This window comes from Sinohyriopsis cumingii, chromosome 5 (assembly GCF_028554795.1).
Source record: "Sinohyriopsis cumingii isolate HCF-2022 chromosome 5, ASM2855479v2, whole genome shotgun sequence".
Taxonomy (NCBI): domain Eukaryota; kingdom Metazoa; phylum Mollusca; class Bivalvia; order Unionida; family Unionidae; genus Sinohyriopsis; species Sinohyriopsis cumingii.
In genome coordinates, this window is record NC_142965.1 from 10,566,453 (window position 1) to 10,575,892 (window position 9,440).

Consider the following 9,440-nt stretch of genomic DNA (forward strand, 5'->3'; position numbering starts at 1 on the left):
CACATTGGTCTTTTGGATCTTATCAAGGTGTGTACGTTCACCATTTTTGTTCTGCAGCCATGGGCTGCCTGTGCGTATGTGTGTGCGGGTATATCAGGCTGTCAGTCTGACTGTCTGGCGGTCTGTATGGGGATGGAACCAGATATGACCATCAAGGCCATACAAGGACGGAACTGCTGATTTGTAAACTTGTGCGCATGGTGGATTCATGAAGGGTGTGTGTGGCTAATACAAGTGTGGATATACCCAAAAATTCAGGAGAATTGTGTGATTTGACAATGGACACGTGAGCCAGGTCAAAATGTTTCGTTTGCAAGTATTTATGAGTGAGTTATGCTTGGTTGTGAAGGCGGTTTGAAGCCAGCTTGCTTTATTCAATGTTGAATGGCGCGAATTTAATTAGTTAATTTATATTTAAGTGATTATCGCACAGTCGTGCATGTACCACTGCTTTATGCCTACACGGTAGGCTGTTTAATTTCTCCTAGGGAAAAGAATTCGAGACACTGCCTCCATTCTTGTATGTGCTCACGGAGCACTGATTAATTGACGTTGTCAGGCAGTGGGACTAAGATTAGTCCCTAACTGTCTGAATAAATGGCTTGAGGGTGAGTGGGAATAGACCCAACACACACTCGACCTATTCAGTCGCTACTACTTAGCTGCATTTAGGTATGTACGAGTGGGAATGAACCCATCACACACTCAGATGTTGGTACTGAATTTTCAGTAGTATTAAGGGCGTGCACTGCACGCTATTTATTTTGATGTCTGGCCGTGGCAAGGGAGGAGACGGTGGAAAGGCTGTTCCAAGATCACAGGTCGGTCCTTCTATACTTCATGGTATCGGGTCTAAATTGTCGTCATACACAATTTTGAAAAAACTCTGTCCTGGTTTGAGTTTAGAATTTAGCTTAGGAGAGGTATCTTAGGTGACAGTTTTTAGTAAAGTTTGCTGCCTTGTGTGGCTGGTCCTGATGGTCTTGGACTTTTGAGACCACCTTATATGTAGGATTCTGTTTTAAGGGTCTTACTTGTCTAACTTATCGTTCTTTTATTTGCAGCCTTGTGCTGCTGGACCTGATGGTCGTTGGTGTTTTAGACCACCTTATAGATGCTAACTGAGGTCTTTCGTTCCTAAAGTTGTTTATAGGTTTGCCACTTTGTGCGGCGGGTCCTGATGGTCTTGGGTGTTGGACCACCTTATACGCTCTAATTTTCTATTTTGTGGGGGCCTAGAATTTCTCGTGGTATAGATATTACTGTCACCTACGACTAGAGTGTTAGATTCTCAGAAGTATTAGTGGTGTTACGTGCATGCTAGGTTATCAGATATAGTTTAGAGAAGGGGAAAAGGAGTGGTTAGATTGAATATATATATATATATATATATATATATATATATATATATATATATATATATATATATATATATATATATATGTATGTATGTATGTATGTATGTATGTATGTATGTATATATATATATATATATATATATATATATATATATATATATATATATATATATATGTATGTATGTATATATATATTTAATAGAAACAATTATAAGATTTTTTAAAATAAAAATAAATGAAACGAAAATTTTTAAACAACAAATTCCTCTTTTTATTCATTTATTTTTATTTTTCATATATTTTTCCCCTTCCTATTTCTGTTCCTAGTTGCCTTTTTTGTCAGGTGTTATTTTATGTGATAAGATTTGTTTGGTGTTATTTTATTTTCAGGTTAAGTCTATTTGATTAAGACAGATATCTTTGCCGAGCACTCGGGTCGCTATGAAGTGTCAAAAACATACGACCTGATTTTATTCCCTAAATTTGTCTTTCTTTGCCTGTATACTAGTTGTGTGATGTTATTTTTTGTCTAAAACTATTTGGATAAGATAGCTTTCTTTGCCGAATGCTCTGGTCGCTAAGACATGTCAAAGACGTCTGACCTTATTGGTCCTTACATTTGGTTTGTTAGCCAGTCTCCTAGTTGATAATAATTGAATTATGTAATTTTAGTTTTATATTTTGTTTTGTAGCCCAGATTCATGTACAGAGTTAGTTATATTTATATATGTGAGATTGAAGTTAGGTTTGTTATTCATTAAAAATGCTGTGTATGTTTCCGGGGTTCCAATCTTATTTTGTTCCATTTTTAGTTTGGTTCTTTTCTTCTTTAGTTTGTGGCAGGTGTTGAATATATGCGTTAGGTCTTCTGGAACCCGGCAGTGATATCAGTTTGGGTTGTGGGGTTGGGGTCCTATGTATTGTCCAAAGCTGCTGGCCAATTTGGTTTTTCCTGTGTAAATTCTGTTTATGATCCTTTGATCATTATTGTTAAATTTTGGTGGTTTCCTAAATCTGGTGACGTTTTTCATGTTGGAATGTAGTTTTCGGCCTGTAGTATTTCGGTTCCAGTTTTCTTGCCATATCCTATTGAAATAATTTTTGGTTATACTTATTAATTCACTGACACTGTAGTGGAGGTTAGTATAAGTTGGGTCATGTAGTTTTTGCTTCGCTACTTGGTCTGCTAATACATTTCTTTTGATGTCAATGTGGGATGGTATCCACATGAAGTCAACTATTTGATGGTTATTATTAAGCTATTTAATTGAGAGATAAGTTTGTTTAAGGAAATTTTCTCTTGAGTCAGTGTTATTGTTGAGGATAGATGAAATGACGCTTAGTGAGTCACTTAATATTACTGCTTGTTTGATATTATTTTCTTTAATCCATCTTAGGGCTTCCATGATGGCCCAGAATTCAGCTGCGTATATGGAGCAATGATCCGGTAGTCTAATTCCCATTTTAATGTTCAATTCAGGGATTATTACTGCTGCTACTATTATGGGTTGTTCCGCTCTTTTGGATCCATCAGTGTACATTTTGACTCAATTAGAGTATTTAGTCATTTGTTCTATTGTGGAAATTGATTTTATCTTAAGCTCCTCTTTATTTTTGTAGCCAAGTTTCGTTAGCTGTGTGTTGATTGATGGTTTGATGTTAGTCCATGGAAGTTGGCTATTGGTAATCGTCTGATTAGTTGATGTACGTGTTTCCGTGCAGGTACGTTGGGTACTAATTTATTTCTGAATGGTTTATTACATTTATTGATGGCTACCCGGTTGGTGTGTGAATTGGGTTGGGTTGATAATCTAGCTGCGTATCTTAAGGTTAACTCCTGCCTTCTTAAGTGCAGTGGTAATTCTCCAGTTAGAATTTGGAGATCAGCTGGGGATACAGACGGTAGAGTGCCGGTGCATATTATTAGTGCTTTTCTTTGAATCGAGTCTAATTTCTTAAGCTGTTTATGTGGTGCCGAGTTGTATATTTGGCACCCGTTGTCTAATTTAGATCTTATTAACGCCCTGTATAGTGTTAATAGAGTTTCCTGGTTGGATCCCGATGTGGTACCTTTATGGTTTTTAAGTAAGTCTAGATCCTTATTACAACTGTTAACTAGTTGGTATATAATATGTTGACCCCAGTTTAGATGTTCGTCATAATACATACCCAGAAATCTAGCAACTTTAACAAATTTAATGGTTTTATTTTGTATGGTAAGTTTAGGGTATCTTAATTTGATTTGACGTTTGGGGGAGTATATGACTGCAATGGTTTTTTCTTGAGATAGTTTGAACCCCATTTGTCTGCCCATTTCCCTATTTTATTTAGACTATTTTGGATTTCACTTTTAATTGTGTGACTTTCAGGGTTTCCTGATCGCCAGAGTCCACTGTCGTGCGCAAATTGTGACACTTCAATTCGGTAAGAAGTTAGATTTAGATCGAGGTCATTAATCATGATGTTAAAGAGTGTGGTGCTGAGTATACTCCCTTGCGGAGTACCGTTTTCTAGTGAGCATTGTTCAGAACAACCAACAATTAACCATAAAATATTTTTTTCAAACAAAGAAACAAACTAATAATTTTTCAAATTTTTGAAGGTTGACAAAATTGTGAAGTTAAGATAGACTTCCACTGATGGAAGTCATTGGGGCATTGATCTACACTATGTTTCCTAGCTAAGGAGAAAAGATAACCATAATGATCACAAAACCATTAATCTACCTTGTTATCGTTTCTAGAAGAGTGACGATCAAAATAAGTCTCTAAAAGTTCTAAAGAATATCCAAGACTGCGTTGATGAAGAAAAAAACCACAGTATTGTCCATACACCATGGAATCAGTGCCGTGTAATTTCACATTATTGAATCGTGTCGTCTGGACATTTCTTCTCATAAAGTTGATGATATCGTCTTCCAAAGGTGGCAATCCGTACGAATCAAAATACTGCTCTCAAGAAAGCTTCTTTCGGTTGTTTTTTTGTGTGTCGATGATGACATTTTGGAGAAATTCTTTGCCGTGAGACAATGCGGCATCTTTCAAAGCGTGCAATCATCGTATCACCATCGATTTCAAAACCGGGACCACTGAACAAAAGGCCGATTTCAGCATATCTCCTAAACCATGTCCTCGCTGTCGAGCGATGCCTGGGTACACTGTATACATGACTTACAACTCGTTAGAGAATCGTTTTCGAAAATGGAGTTTCACCGTGACTTTCCTTTTTAAAAATGGAATATTTTGTCCCAGATCTCCTTTTATAGCAATGTTGACAGTGTCAAAGTACAACTTACTGACACATGGTGAGAATGTACAAATTCACGGTGAACACGATAGGTGTTTCCACCTTCCTGGCCATTGGTCGTGGCAGAATCCGTTTTGAAAGGAATGCCACGCAGTAACGGTAAGGGAGGTGTCCCACCACGTTGTACTCCACCACATCGGAATATACAAAGATCAAATTGAGTCCTTCGTTCATTTCTGCAGGGGATACAAAAGCCCTGTAAAAAATCTATGTTACTGTTGATCTTCGGGCTCAGATTCTGCGCTCCCATCTGTGGATGCCCACCCAAAATTTCAAAGAAATTACTATTAACTCTGATGGACAACGTTTCGGTATCCTGAAATTTCATCAGTAGGCGACGAGCCACTTTAAGGTACTCAATCTTAACACAGTTTTTGGCTCTGCCAAATGCTGCCTTGAACCTGTCAGCAATTGTGTCCACCAAATGTTCACCGCTAAAGTAATAGCCTGGCGGAATTTGCAACGTGCAGATGGTGACTAATGAATTGCTTGCTAACTTTGTGTCACCTAAAACCCCGATTTAATGCGTCTCTTCTTGCAATTGGACAGTCATGATTTTGACCTGGAAAGTGTTTTGAGTTTCATTGATGTTTTTGATTTGTGAGGATGTACAAATTCACGGTGAACATGTTAGGTGTTTCCACCTTCCTGGTCATTGGTCGTGGCAGAATCCGCTTTGAAAGAAATGTCACGCGGTAACGGCACGGAGATGTCTCACCACGTTGTACTCCACCACATCGGAATACACAAAGATCAAATTGAGTCCTTCGTTCAGTTCTACAGGGCATACAAAAGCCCTGTAAAAATCTATATTACTGTTGATCTTCGAGCTCAGATTCTGCGCTACCATCTGTGGATGTCCATTCAAAATTTCAAACAAACTATCATTAAATCTGATGGAATTTCGGTATCCTGAAATTTCCTGAAATTTCATCAGTAGGCGACAAGCCACTTAAAGGTACTCAATCTTAACACAATATTTGGCTCTGCCAAAAGCTGCCTCGAACCTGTCAGCAACTGTGTCCACCATATGTTCACCGCTAAAGTAATAGCCTGGCGGAAGTTTCAACGTGCAGGTGCTGAATAATGAATTGTTTGCTAACTTTTTGTTACCTAAAAACACGATGTTATGAGTCTATTCTTGCAATTGGACAGTCAGGATTTTGACTTGGAAATGTTTTGAGTTTCAGTGATATTTTTCATTTGTGTAGAGTAAATCATTTCCACCAAAGCCACTTCCCATTAGGCTTTGTGATCTAATTGGATGGCCTGAGGTAATTTGGCCATGTAACAACAAGTTTTGTTGAGAAACACCTCCATGGACCAGTCACTGGGTAAGGTTAAGTAAAATTGGCTGTTGTTGTTCATAATTCCAGAGTTCTGCTGTCCGATGGGTCACTCGAAGTCAGAAGAGTTTCTAATAGAAGAATAATGTGGTGGTTGCTGTTGTTGGGGTGGTGACTGGCGTTGGGCGCAAGACTTCTTTTGTTCCCGTTAGAGGAGTATTTCAGGGAAGGATTGGGAAGAAGGTAACCGATGCAACTGCTCAGCAAAATGGTCCACAATTGTTTAGTCTCCTTGTTGCAAACTTAAAATGGCAATGTAATCACATATGATACAATACACCACAAAGATTTGCCAGAAAAAGACATTTACTTAGTAGGCACACGTTCTCCACACCACACACACAAGGGTTGCTTTTGTAGATGTTGCAGAGAGGAACTGGTTGATGGAGTGGTCACTGCAGTGGTAGTGGTAGCTGAAGTTGTATTGAAGGAAATGATGGTCACTTCTTTTTATAGTCAATGACTTACGAAACGTCGATCCAAGACTCAAAACTGGGAGGATATCATTTCCAACGCACTTTGACTTCTGAGCCATGGTGTTTTCCCAATTTACGGGTTATTCGTTCAAGAAATATTTCGATGTCGTACACATCATCTTAAATTTTGGTCACTCGTTGTAACTCCGGCAATTAAAGCGTTCCTTTTAACAAGTCCTCGTTCATGTCTTCTAATTTAACGACGGCAGGATGACGGCGACGCACTCGTTCAGTGACACAAACAGCTCGGTGCTCCAGTTGGGTAAGTAACCTTTGTCGAAAGTGCGTTTTGTTTTGAAATGCGCACACAATCTCCTGCTGATAACACTCCACTTTTCTTGGGGACAGCCACCGTCGGGTACGTACCAAACAGGCGCTCATAAACAATCACCTCGTTGTCGGGAGTAAATTCGTGGTACACATGTCCGATGTTTCGACGGTGAGAATGGTTGTACGCGCTTGAGCCAGGTGTGGTAAGATGTCGATGTACTTTAGAGTGTATTGCTGCGTAAAATATTTCCACATGCGTTCTTTCAAGGTGCGTTGAAAACGTTCCACGATGCTTGGTTTGGTTTCCGGATTCTCGGTGGTGAAAAAATTTCTGTCTTGTTTCTTTAATTCTTTTTGGAAAGCTTGGTTCGGAAATTTGGTTCCTTTGTCGGTTTGCCCTCGAAAAGGGTGACGACCGCTTTGTTTTAACACCTGTTTGAGGACACGTACTAACTCACTTCTTGATTTGGAAGTCAATGGCTCAACCCAAACAAGTTTGGAAAAGACGTTTAAGACCTAAAAAAAATTTATTTGTAGCCACAAGTGTAAGTGACCAAATGAGAGACATGGGCTAAATCGGCTTGCCATTGATGATCGATGCTTTCCACTCGGGTGCGACTTCTGGAAAATTTCCGTCGAATGGGTTTGTGTAAAGTGTACGCGGCTTGTTCTTGTAACCATCGTTGCACTTGAGGTAAACGGAAACTTTTCAGACGGGTTTTTGCCAGCACGATACAATTTCTGAGCTGCACCGTATTCCATTGGATGGGCTGGAAAATCCTAAATGGGAAATGCTGGCTAACACCATCTCCATTTTTTAAAAAGTCACCCACTCTTTGCTGATACTACTTTGGATGCTGCGAAATGGTGGTTTAGAAACGGCTTTACGTTTCCGATGTGCCACGGGAGTAGAAGTTGAGGGTTGTGGTGGCGGTGGGGGTGTTAATAGCATGGCTTTTGTCTTCTTTTTTCACTTTTAGTTTCTGCTCTTTCTTTTTTACTTCTGTCGATATCTTTTTAACCCAAACTTTCAGGTCTTATAGTTGGGGAGTGGGGGAAGGGGTCAACAAGGACGCTGAAATCTTACTAGGAATGGGAGCTGCTGACGGTGTTTGAAAGACTTCTCGCACCTCTTCATCCTCATGCATTCATGGAGCTGCGTCTGTCTTGACCTCCGTAGGTGGTGATGGTGGTGGTAGTGGTGAACGTTTCATCAGGGTCTTAAAATATTTCAGAGTTGGCAGAGCTGTTTTGTCTAAAGCTTTCTGGTAAAAGAATTGCAGTCGTTGCAATAATTTACCGTACTTTTGCGATTTTTCTGTTTTGGACAAATTGCTGAGATTCATCAACGACTGCAATTCGTGTTGTAACTGAGACATCTCGGTCAAATGAAGATTGGGAGGCAAATGCGGGGTCCGTTGTTCTTGCCAACGATGGAAATTTTATCCATCGTCTGTGAGGCTCTAAAGTCAGTTTTCGTCCTTCCATTCGATTTCAATGGTCACATCTGAGATATTTTGACGCAGGAGGTCCCGTTTATTTTCCTGGAAGCATGGGTGAAACACGTCCCAGGAGTCCCAACGTGGGTCCTACTATTCCTTTGACAAGATGTCCTAACAGGGGAAAAAAGTCTCCGTCTTGGACCAACATCTTTCTCTTTTGACGGATGGGTATTTTCTTTTGAACCATATGGCGAAGAACATGACGATGCTTGGCTAACCATTTTTTCTTGTGTTTAGACAAAGATATCGTGCCTTTCAAGATATTCAAATAACAGTCTTTGGAGGCTGTTTGAATGAGGTCTTTGTTTGCATGGGTGGAGAAGCTTTGGACAGGACGGACATGTCATCATATTTGAATAAACGAGGAGGCAGTCCTTTGCTTTTCTTTCCTTTGGTGAGTCAACAAGGATATTTTCTGGGGATGACATCATTGTTTGTCGGTTCCAGGGCACACACCAGAAATACATTGACGTCGATGACTTGGCACACGCCGTTTTATCTTTTTTTTGACTATCGCTTTGTCAAAAAGGTGACGATGTGTTTTCCAAAATCGCCAAAAAAATCCTCCCCTTTGCTGACTTTTCCTTTACTTTGGACTATAGGGTCTTTTCTGGGGCTCACGACGATGCTAAGCTAAGCATTTTTTCGGATGACAAGACTGTCCTTGCATTTTTTCTTTTTCCTTTTTCTATGCAGGAGAACCACGATTGTGACGGTGTGCACTTCCTAGAGGGGACATCTTTGGGCGTTCATGAGCACATGAATACTGATCCCCATCCTTTAGTGATGGTCTTTTTATACTGGAATGCGTCGCCACTGAATATCATTACGTCATATCAACTTGATGACAGGCATCACACGTCGTGGAGGGATTCGCAACGGACTAAATCGGGACAATTCTTGCTTGTACAAATCCAGTAAACTCCGTAACAAGCCGATCCCTCTTGGACTTTGATTTTTGGGACAGGTACTTTATGAGCATCTGCTACTGCAGCTAGAGAGGAAGAGGGTGTCACCGCTGGAAGATAAGTTTTTGGAGACGCGAGTTTCCATTGTTTCATCAACTGAGGAAGAACATGGGTCAAACTGGGTTTGGCAGGAATCACCAAACAACGGATAATTCGGAGAACATGAGACTACTGGAGACACGATCACCATCGTTGTAGGACGGGGTTTGCGAAT